The sequence below is a fragment of the Nicotiana sylvestris genome, chromosome 7 (assembly GCF_000393655.2).
Source record: "Nicotiana sylvestris chromosome 7, ASM39365v2, whole genome shotgun sequence".
In the NCBI taxonomy this organism is placed as follows: domain Eukaryota; kingdom Viridiplantae; phylum Streptophyta; class Magnoliopsida; order Solanales; family Solanaceae; genus Nicotiana; species Nicotiana sylvestris.
In genome coordinates this window covers 25,553,117-25,564,610 of record NC_091063.1, presented here as the reverse complement: position 1 = coordinate 25,564,610, position 11,494 = coordinate 25,553,117, and positions in this window count along the sequence as shown.

Below are 11,494 nucleotides of genomic sequence, written 5' to 3'. Positions count from 1 at the left end.
ACATGTGTAAACCATGGACCAGGTCCTTCTGAATTAATTTGTTCAGAAGTGAGAAGCTTGCATGCCCCAGTATTCTGTGCCAGAGTTCATCATCATCATCAACAGTTTTCAGACAACTTAGATCACTGTCGCGCCCCCTTTTTCCCCTTTGACGGGGAAGTCCAGATTTCGACATTCACGGGATAAAATGACTCATTTCCTTTTGGGAATTGAGTATTAGAAGAGTCCCCACCTAACGGATTACGGTGCGTTAGGGCACTTAGAGTGATTAACTCTTGGGTTGGTCTACATTATCATAGATTAGGGTAAGGGCTCGAAATAACCTCGAGGGAAAGGTGTTAGGAACCCCTCTTGGTCCACAACTGTGGGTCTCGACCGAAATTATATTCACAAATTAGTATATTACAAGTAAACAATTGAATCAAATAGGTTGCAGGTAAAGCACGTTGGATAAACCAAGTAATAAGATAAAAATTTGGACAAATTGTAATGGAAAGTTTAAATAAAAGGGGGACTTTGGTAAAGGAGGGGTCCTAGGTTGTTTATCCTATAGGATCACCCCACACAATGTCCAGTAAACACTCATCGATGAGGGGCTACACGTGACATTAGCGCATAGTCATCATATCCCATATCTACCCTTCCCATCCCCTTAGTGGTCATGCAAAATGAGTGTTTGGTCAGCGATCTCTATTGCGTGCTGTTGCCTGTCCCTTCTTAATGGTCCTGGAGGGATTTAGAACCTCTACTTATAGGTGGTTCTAGATAGACCCCCTAAGGGTTTTAAAAAGTGAAAATTCTAAGGCGACAATCAAAACACTCAAGACTTTCAGCACATAAAGAGGAGCAATTAGAGGCTCAAAGTTTTCTCCTCAAACAAGCACATAAACAACACGACTCAAATATAATTAAGGGCTTTTATCAGACAGTGTCCTAAGGCAGGATATCTAGGTGAATATGCAGAAATAAACAACATATTATTTTTCAGAAACTCAGGAGTAGTGACCCTAGCAGTTGCCTATTGATTTTCTAAAGCCCGTTAGGATAAGAAATATTAAGCAATAGAAACAGTTTTCAGAAAATGCAGTTTTGAAAATGCCCTAAAGGCTTGCCTATACATAGAGTACTGATGACTATATTAATACAGAAAAAAAGAAGGTTTGAAACAGACTTCTTTAATACCTATAACATGCAGTCTAGTGGTATATTGAGGCAGTTTAAAAAACTTGTTTCAGGAAATAAAGAATACTTACTTAAACCAATTCAGAAGTGAGCTAAGCGTGGACTAAGTTAAATTATTCAGACTAGTTTAGATTGACAAGCAATATTTCAAGTATGGTTCCCTATAGGCATGATATCTAAATGTAATACTGATTTTTAACGGTTTGCAGGTATGGAAACATACACAACACTTGTTGTAATAGAATCTGAATTAAGTCCTATAGGCATGGTATCTATTAGTTAATCTGATTTTAAGACATTGAAAACATGATTATTTGGAACCTATAAGCATGATTTCTAAACATGACAAAATGTAAAGCATTATAAACATGATTTCTACTTGGTAAGGCAATCAAATTTAAGCATAAAGTCCAAGGAGCATGATTTCTACTAAAAAACAATCAAATTTAAACATAAGGTCCTAGGAGCATGATTTCTACTGGAAAATAATCATATTTAAACATAAGGTCCTAGGAGCATGATTTCTACCCGTATTACCCTATAAAATATGTATCTACCCACCCTTTTCACTAAATACCCCAATATTTGTTTACAATTTATTACAGACCAATGAATGAATTACATAAGTAAATAAGAAAAGTAAGAAGTTATTATATAAGGAGCCTTCGATTAGGCCCAGATGTCCAAAGCCTCCAATAGCCTCAATTCCATAGACAATGACATAGTCTAGGTACATCAAAGTTCCCTAAGGAGCTCAAGGATCCCGGGCAGTGCTTACACCTAGACTTGGTAACCAAAAAGTGAACAAGTGCAGTATGGAAAGACCAACCTCAGTATGCCAGAGTTCAGAAGGTTCTCAAGAGGATCCCAAGGTAGTACACATGCTAGAGGGGGCAGAACTTATTGATTAAGAGTAGAGTGGGAGTGATTGACACAAGTTGAGAGGTTTTAGTAAAAAAAATGTATTAAAAGGAAGTTTGTTTGAAAGTAATGTAGTAAAATAACAAAGACCATTTGGAAAGAGATTGAAGAAAAGTCCAAACACAACACCTTAGGATAGGTTTATACATAGCCAGTAGTCACAGAACCAGAGTAAATTCAGTAGTCATAAACAGGGGTCAAGGGGTTTGGGATACATAGAACACTTGACTATAAACACATAATCAAGCAAAGGTCTAGGAATTAGTATAAACATGCTCAGAAATAGCTGACCAGGCATAGTTACCAAACCAGACACAAAGAACAAGATCATTACAGGGGTGGCAGGGATATGGGGACTCATGGAGCACATGATGGTAATCACACAACAAGTAAGAGATAATTGGTATAAACATGCTCAGAGACAAGTACATGGGTAATATACTGATATTAAAGAAGGGAGGTATAACATGCTAATATTGTAAATATCAACTACAAGTTTCAAAATGAAACCACAGATAGAAGCAAACAAGAAACAAGATGAACTGAAACAATAAGAGAATCATATTGTTGTTGGAACTCTGAATTGAAACTAGAACATACCAGTAAAGAGGATAATGAGCAGAATGAAAGGACAAGATAACACAATGGTTAGCCTTGGCTTGCATCTGACTAACTTAAAGCAGTAGCAAGTAGCACAAAAGAGAGAGCAGAAAGTTTGAGAGTGAGAGATAGTTTTTGAACCAAGAGTTCGTGTGTTGTGCTAATGAAAGACTAGAGTATTTATAGTCTGAAAGCAGGTAGTAAATAAGCTAGAAATTATCTATTAGTAATTAAGGAACTCAGAATCAATCAGTCAGGAAATCAAGGTATGCACTCCCTTAAGTCAAAGGAATTAATTCGAACGGTAAGAACCAGTAGCATATAAGGCAAGAAAATCAGTATATGACTAATAAGGGAAAAATCAAAGTTCAGTAAGCATAGGGTAGACAATTAGGACTAAGTTCAGAAAACTCCAATTAAAGAAATGGTTCAGTAAGAATAAAGTACCAGAGCAAATAAGGTAGGAGAATCAGTCAATTTAAACAGATGAGGTAGAAATTTAGGGTTTAAAAGAAAATCCTTCAATCAAACCATAAAATAAGGAAATCAGAATCAATCAAGAGGAAGTTATGCTTCTATACTCAACATATAAATAGAGTAAGGACAACAGATGTAGCAAATAGGCAAGGTCAATAATATCGACAGAAAGAGGCAAGTCTTGAACAACCAAGATGAATATAATCACATAGAGGTGGTATAAGTTAGGCTAAGAACTCAGTAAAACATATTCAAAGCAAGGTAACCACAGAACTTAACAAGAATCGAGTAGTCATGCTACCACACAGAACCAAACAAAGAAGATCTAGAAAAATTAGGGATTTTGGAATAGGCGAGTTGAAAAAGTAGTAAAAGCATAGAATCCGTCGAGATATGAAAATGATAGAAGCTTGAACATAAAAATCGGTTTAAACAAAGTGTAGAAGAAGTTTCGAAAAACCCTAACTTCAAAAGAAATTAAAACCAACTGAAATTGATGATTTTTGCAAAAAATGTTCAGGAACAGTGTAAAACATAAAAGGAACGGACTTGAATCATTTAAAAATAACACATATCTAACAGATGCAAACGAAAATTAGGGTTTCAAAAGAAACCCAAATAAAGATGGAAGAACGTGCTTAGAACTTCAAAGATTGTAACAAATACAATGTGATTTTGCTCAAAATCACACCGGAGTAGCCATGAACAGCCAAAACAGCAAACCCTAGATATAAGTTGGCGTGGCCCAGGGCCCTTGAAGGCATCAGAAAAGATGAGCAAGGCAATGGAGGAGCCATTGGAGGCTTGGGGTTGAAGGGTGGTCATCGGAGAAGACCGGATAAGGGAGGCGGTTGAAAAAGGTTAAGGTTAAGTTGAGAGAAGAGAGGAGATGAGAGAATCTGAAGGCAGCGGTGTGTAGAGAATGATTAGGGTTAGGGGTATTAGGAATTAAAAAAGGAAAAGATTGATACGGGCAGTTGATCTGGGAGATCAACGGCCAGGATTTAATTGATGCTGGGTCGTGTAGGCGGGTTCAGGGTTTGGGTCGGGTAATTGGGTACGAAATTGGACTGGGTATTAGGTTCGATTTAGGCTACAATTGAAATCCAAATCTGGCTATAATTTAAATAGCCAATTTTTCCTATTTAATTTATAATAAGTAATAAACAATCTCTGAAAAATAATTTTATGTACAAAAATGATTTAAAATATATATTTATCATTTTAAAAATATATGGACCCATTTTACACACATAAAAGTAATTATACGTTAAATGGGCTAATATTGCAATTATATGCAATTTAGCTTAAAAAAATACCAAATGCAATTATAAAAATGCATAAAAATATATTAACCATATTTTGGCATAAATATAAAGATTAAATGACTAAATCACCATAACAATAATTTGAGAAATAATTATTGGGGATTTTATGAATAAAAAGAAAACAAAATAAATCAATTTAAATCCTTAAAATTATGGAGAAATTATAAAACCCTGCGCATGCTTATATATGCATGTATATGCTATTTTGAAGGTATTTATACATATTTAAAAATATATAGAGAAAAATTGGGTATCAACAATCACCATTTTATATGGACTCAAAATCAGTAACATAGATGTTCTTGTATCTTTTGGCCACAAGTACCACTTCACCAGTTACCATATTAGTAACTGTACATATCTTGGACAAGAACTCCACCTTGTTTCCTTTATCACAAATCTGAGAGACACTCAAGAGACTATACTTTAGACCATTGACATAGTACACATTCTCAATAGAGTGAGTAAGAGATTTCCTGACTTTTTCAACTCCAAGAATGTATCCCTTTTTCCCATTGCCAAAGGATACACTCCCTCCTTGCGGGGCTTTTAGTGAAATAAAGTCCATGGTTTCCCAGTCATGTACTTTGAACATCCACTATCCATGAACCATTGTTGATTGCTTCCTTTCACTATTCCCGACACAAGGAGATCAAGAGTTAGTTTTAGGAACCCAAGCAAGTTTGGGTCCCTTGTAGTAGGCGAGAGGATGAATAAGAACTCTCTTAGTCCATGCAGGTAATATACGCTTTTTGTGGGTGGAACCTAGTCCTTTTTAGTAGTTACATTTTCAGCAAACACTTTGTTTTTTTGAAAGGACTGGACCTTGGCTTGGCAATTTTCCTTGAAACCCATTGCTCCCATAGTAGGTGCACAATCAGTTATCTGGTATAATAACATACTTGCTATGGGGTTTGTAGGGACCCTTTTCCCTCTAGAACCCTATTCCCTGCCTGTTTCCACCATTATTAGCGTACATGGCAATGATAGCTTCTGAGGACCAGGTCCACTTTAGGGACTTTTCAAGATCATTTTTTATTCTTTCCAGTTCAGTATGGAGATGCTTGTTTTTCTCAGATTCAACGTACATACTAGTTCTCACAGCCTTCAACTCGTTTTCAAGCCTAATGTGTTTCTCACTTGCTATCTCCTTTCCTTTTCTAGAATTTCCAGGTTTTGACTCAGTCCCTAGTCCCTCTATTGTTTCCCTTAGGTCTGCAATCACTACCAAGAGATCATCTCTTTCTTCCTCAATCTCAGTCACTCTTTTCATCAAAGCTTCTCTTTCTTTTCTGAAGTTTTCAATAGTTTCCTTATGGTCAACAACTACAACCACTAAATCATCTCTTTCATGTTCTATGTTTGTAATTTTTTTTGATTAAAACAGAGTTTTCTTTCTCCAGCTCACAAATAGTTTCCTTAAGATCAACAACACATACTACCAGATCATCTCTAGTTTGTTCAGCTTCTCCTAGTTCTAAGGTCAAGGCATCTTTATCCTCCACAAGACTATGATAGACATTAATCAATACACTAGCTAAAGACATGAGTTTCTTAGAAGAGTGGGATTTCAGATTTCTCTGAACATCCCTGAAATTTACCTCAATGTTATCATTCTCTTCATCATCATCTAATTGGGCCATCAAAGCAAAAATTGAATCATATTCATTTTCCTCACTTTCAACTACCATCATGGAGCTGTCACCTTCATTAGTTTCATCTTCAAACTCACTAGAGGAGTCTCCCTATGCTGCAAGAGCCTGTTTCACCACATTGTCAATAGATCTCTTCCTTTTGAAATCCTTTTCAGGAGTCGGGTTCCTCTTAGTTGCTTTCTCAGGGTTGTACTTGGAGAAATCTTGCTTCAGAAGAGGAAAGTCTTTGATGAAGTGCCCAGGCTTTCCACAGTTATGGTAGAGATCATAGTTCTTTGGTTTGCTAAAACTGTCCCTTTTCAGCATTCCTCCATTTCTTCTGACCATCTTATGAAATCTTTTGGTTAAGTAAACCATGTCACTGTCCTCCTCACTTAAGTAATTGCTATCAGCTTTGAGTACCAAGTTCTTTTCTTTCTTTGGTTCTCTTCTTTCACTGTCTATCTTCCTCTTCATTTCGTAGGTCTTCAGATTTCCAACCAACTCGTCTATGGTTAGCTCCTGCAGATTCTTTGCTTCAGTAATGGCATTCACCTTGCTTTCCCAAGAAGTGGGCAGGATATTGAGAATTTTCCTCACTAGCTTGTTTCTAAGAATGGTTTCACCAAGTAAGTATAACTCATTTATGATGGAGGTGAATCTAGCATGCATATCTTGAATAGATACATCGTCCTTCATCCTAAAGAGTTCATACTCGGTAGTGAGTATATCAATCTTAGATTGCTTTACTTGAGTAGTTCCCTCATGTGCCGTTTGTAGAGCTTCCTATATCTCCTTTGCAGTTTCACAAGCAGGAATTCTATTGTATTCATCAAGTCCTATTCCATATACCATAATCTTTTTGGCACGCAAATTTTTCTCCACAGCTTTCCTGTTTGCGTCAGTGTATTCTTTTCTGGTTTTTGGCATTGAGAATGGAAGTTCTTCAAGTACTTTTGTTAGGATGTAAGGACCATCACATATGACATCCCATAACTCAGAATCCTCAGCCATGATAAAATCATGCATTCTTGTCTTCCACCACCCATAGTATTGCCCATTGAACCTGGGTGGTCTGTATGTAGATTGACCTTCTTCAAAATTTGGTGGAGCAGCCATATGATCCTTCCTAGGTGTTAGCCTGATAGGAGGAACTTGCTCTGATACTAATTGTTAGTTTATATGAGTCAACCAAACTATAGAGTACATGGTCCTCTATGAGTTTTTACTGAGAATACTAATGAAACAGTAAGTAAATGAGATACGGGATTTTTACGTGGAAATATCCCACACAAGGGGACAAAAATAACGACCTACACTTGTAGGCTTTTAACTTCATTAACTTGTAAACACCATATATAAGCCACTTTGTCATGACTCTATTACAAAGACTTCAACTCAACTAACTTGTGATACTCTTACCACAAGCCACTTTGTCACTCACTAATTACAAAGACTTTAACTTATGGCTAACTCTAGTCACAACACAAACTCAAAAAGTTTATGGTTTTACACGGAGGTTCCTAAGCAATGCTTCTAGCTAAGCAATTTATAAATTACAATAAGAACAATCACAGAGTTACAACTCAACTAACGGCAACAGAATACTTGATTTAGGAACTGGTCTGTAGTAGCGTTTAACTTTGTTCTTCACGCTCTTGAGAATTGAGTTCACTGTTTTTAAAAGGCTTGAATGCTTGAAGTGAAAACTCAAGTGTTTAAGTGATGTTTTGTTATATGATCTTGTTAATACACCCTTGATGACATCACTTGAATGATGTAAGCATTCGATATGTCAAAAGCAAGTGACTGCAAAGCTGCTACTCTGTGTGCACTATTTCCGTGGCAGTCACTTTTCAGCTGTGCACAGTTGACTTTCGTACTGCTGTAAGGGAAACACAAGAGATCAGGTCCTTGACTTGTTTCTTCTTTTTCTACACTTGCAGCAGTTCACATTAGCTGGAGTCCAGGCTGGAATCCGTTCATCTGTAATGTGTACCAAGTGTGTCAGGTTCCCTATCTGGTTCTTGACAGTAAGTTTGTTAGATCATCAAAACATAAGGCAAAAACATTGAAAACTCATCAAATAAATAAAGAAAGAAAAGAATTATGAAAAAGTTGGTAACCCGACGACGTAATTAAATAGTATTGAGAGGATAGGACAGCAGATTTATCAAATTTGAACAGCTAATAATAATTTTTAGATAATATTTTTGAAGAAAAAGTTCGTAGATAATTGTGTTTAACATTGTTAATCTTTAAAGACCAGAACAAAACAAACACCGATTAAAATTTGTAAATACTTCTTAAATATTCTTTTGAAGTTATATACACTTTACTTTGATGGAAGATCGGTATGACTGGCATAAAAATCGAATATTCTAGGCTCTGCTAATATCCAGATATTTTACCACTACTTGATAAGGAAAATCGAAGTTTGAGATTTCGAGAGAATAGAAATGAAAAAGGGCTCCCTCAAATGATCATAACATAAACTCTCTTCAGAAAAAAATTTCAAAATTAGCTAGGTCAATTTTGCAGCATTGGCACCAAAAAAAAAGAGAAGAAAAATCACAAAAGAAATTGCTAAGTGAAAAAACATAAACTTGATTGGAGAAAAATAAAGATAAATCTGGACATATGTGTTGAAACAGAGTATATACCCGGACCTTAAAAGATAAGGGTCTTATAATGATCCCAGAAAATGTAAGCAATAGCCCAATGGTGAACAAGAGATAATCTAGGAAATTTTATTACTACTTATAACTACCTTTTTTATTTTATAGCAAAATAGGTATTTATTTTATACCCTACCATTGAGGCATGAAATACGACAATTATGTTCTTTCTCTCTCTCTCTTCATTCTCTCTCTCTATCAGCAAGATTCTGAATCTTCTCTCTTCTCCCTCAACATAACACGACCTTTTTGACATCTCGGATTTGGTTTGTTGTTAAACTTACCCAACTTCTAGACTTGAAGAAGAAGAAGTAATATTAGCGCTGCTACCTTCGTGCTACGTTCTCAGATCAACATTCTCCATCAATTCGCATCCAGGCAGCTCGCTGACTGCTGGCGAACAAATCTGGACATGGCTACGCCGAAGAAGATTTGAGGGTCGGGTTTTTGTTCGTCTCGATTTTTAGTTTTATTACAATGTATATAGTATTTTGCTTGGCCGGAAAAAGCCATCTCCGACAAACTTTCTTCTCTTCTTTTCTATTTAGTCACATACAATGATACAAATACATTGTATTCTGTACAAATACATTCAAATATATTGTATTTTTGTATAAATATATTATTTTTTCACCTGTATTTATATATTTTGAAGGTCTGTATTTTTTGAATACAGTCGAATATCACTGTATTTTGTGATTTTTTGTTGTTTGAATACAGTTGAATTGAATACAATGTATAATAGTGAATAATGAATATACATGAATTGAATACAATGTATACAATCGAATTGCATAGAACGGTATACACCCTATTTCTTGATTACCTCATTGTATTTATAAATACAGTTGCGAGAATACATGAAATACAACACAGTAGTAGCGAAATTATGTAGAATTGATTTTTTTGAGTTAAATTATGAGTGATACACGCTAATTGATCCTCTTTTCGTTATTAAACAACTGGATTCTCCTGTTTTTGGGCGAATTTTGCTACTGTATTCATGAGTACAGTAGCGCGAATACAACAAATACAGTCGCACATCTGGATTCCCCTATTTTAGGCGAATTTCGCTACTCTATTCATGAATATAGTAGCATGAATATAACGAAAACAATCGCATAACAACTAAATAATAGTTTTAGGAAGTAATTATGTATATGGTAGTTATAGGAAGTTAATAACCACTAAACAATAATGGTTTCTGAAAATTCCTCATAAATCTATTGTCCTGTCTTCTCAAAATAGTTGGTATACCTCACAAAAACATCTCCTCACAAAAACAAACAACAACCTTCTTCCAAACTACTTGCAACGACGCTCAATAAGATGCTAACCTTCTTGCAATGCTACACTTGATTTTGCCGAAGCCTTGGAATTCCTGCCTCTTCCCGTTGGAGTTCTTCACCGAGAAAAACTTCTCTCCCTTTTCATCTGTACCAAATCCTACAATCAGGAGGGCATGTTCGGATCTAGCCTCCCTCTCCACTATTTCTTACTCAGTGGCACCCGTATAGACCTCCTGAAATTTATTTTTAAGTAAACCAATTAGACAAAGCAGAACCTGTAATTGGCTAAATGTACAAATAAAAATGTAACTATTCACCTCTCTTGTGTGTCTTTGAAAGCTAGGATAATGAGTTATAGCATATGTGATATACTGTTTCCTGATAAGTTCTTCAATGGCCTTTTCATCCAATTTGACACCTCCATATAGTCAGATATCTTGACATATTTATCCTTCTTCTGCATCATAAAATCTACAAAAGTTAGAGAGAAAAAACAAGAAACCAACAAGAACAAAAAACAGATATTAATCAATTATTCTTACAAAATTCACTTGACAATGACCCCTTTCCATTGTGTATTTATATGACCTTTCTTCAACAATTTCGAAATCCTTTGCATAAGTTTAAGCCATTATAGACGAGCCAGGAAAACACTCATTGTAAAGAATAGCAGAAGAAAAGTATTATTGGAGGCCTTGTGCTAGCCCAAGATCGTTAGTTAAGATTGGAGGATTCAACTAAAGAAGAGAAAGCTTGAAAAGAGAAGAGAGAATAGAGTTTTTAGATAGAAGAACTTGTTTAGGAAAGAAAGACTTTCTTGATTTTTTGGCTTAGTCAAAAATGCCTAGGCCACCCCTATTTATATTTCTCTAAGGATGGTCCTAGATAATATTCTAGAACATGTACAAGAAAGTTCTAGTTCACCTTATCTTCCCGCAATACTCTAGAATATCTAGACGTGTCTAATAGATAACTTATCTTCCCACACTATTCTAGACCATCCAGATGTGTCTCCTACATAAATATCAAGAATACTACACTAGGACATTCTAGAGAAATTTATGTTTTTCCAAAAAATCAACTTTACTTTATTTCTCATACTCATTTTCCCCCAAATCTTTGAAGTATTCAGACATGAAATACTTTTTGAAGAAGCAGTCAATGAGCTGCTGTTTGGAATGGGGGGTAACCTCTGTTTTCTTCCGCTTAATCTGATCTAATGCTGATAGGGCCTCCGTTTCGGCAAAAGCCCAACAACAAACTAAATGCAATAACATCAAGAACAACGAGAGACACTTTTATATTAGTAGCAGTTTCTAATTGAACTCAACCTTTATTGCTCTAAACCCTAAAAGAAAAGGAGCAGTGGAAGTTAAATATTACAG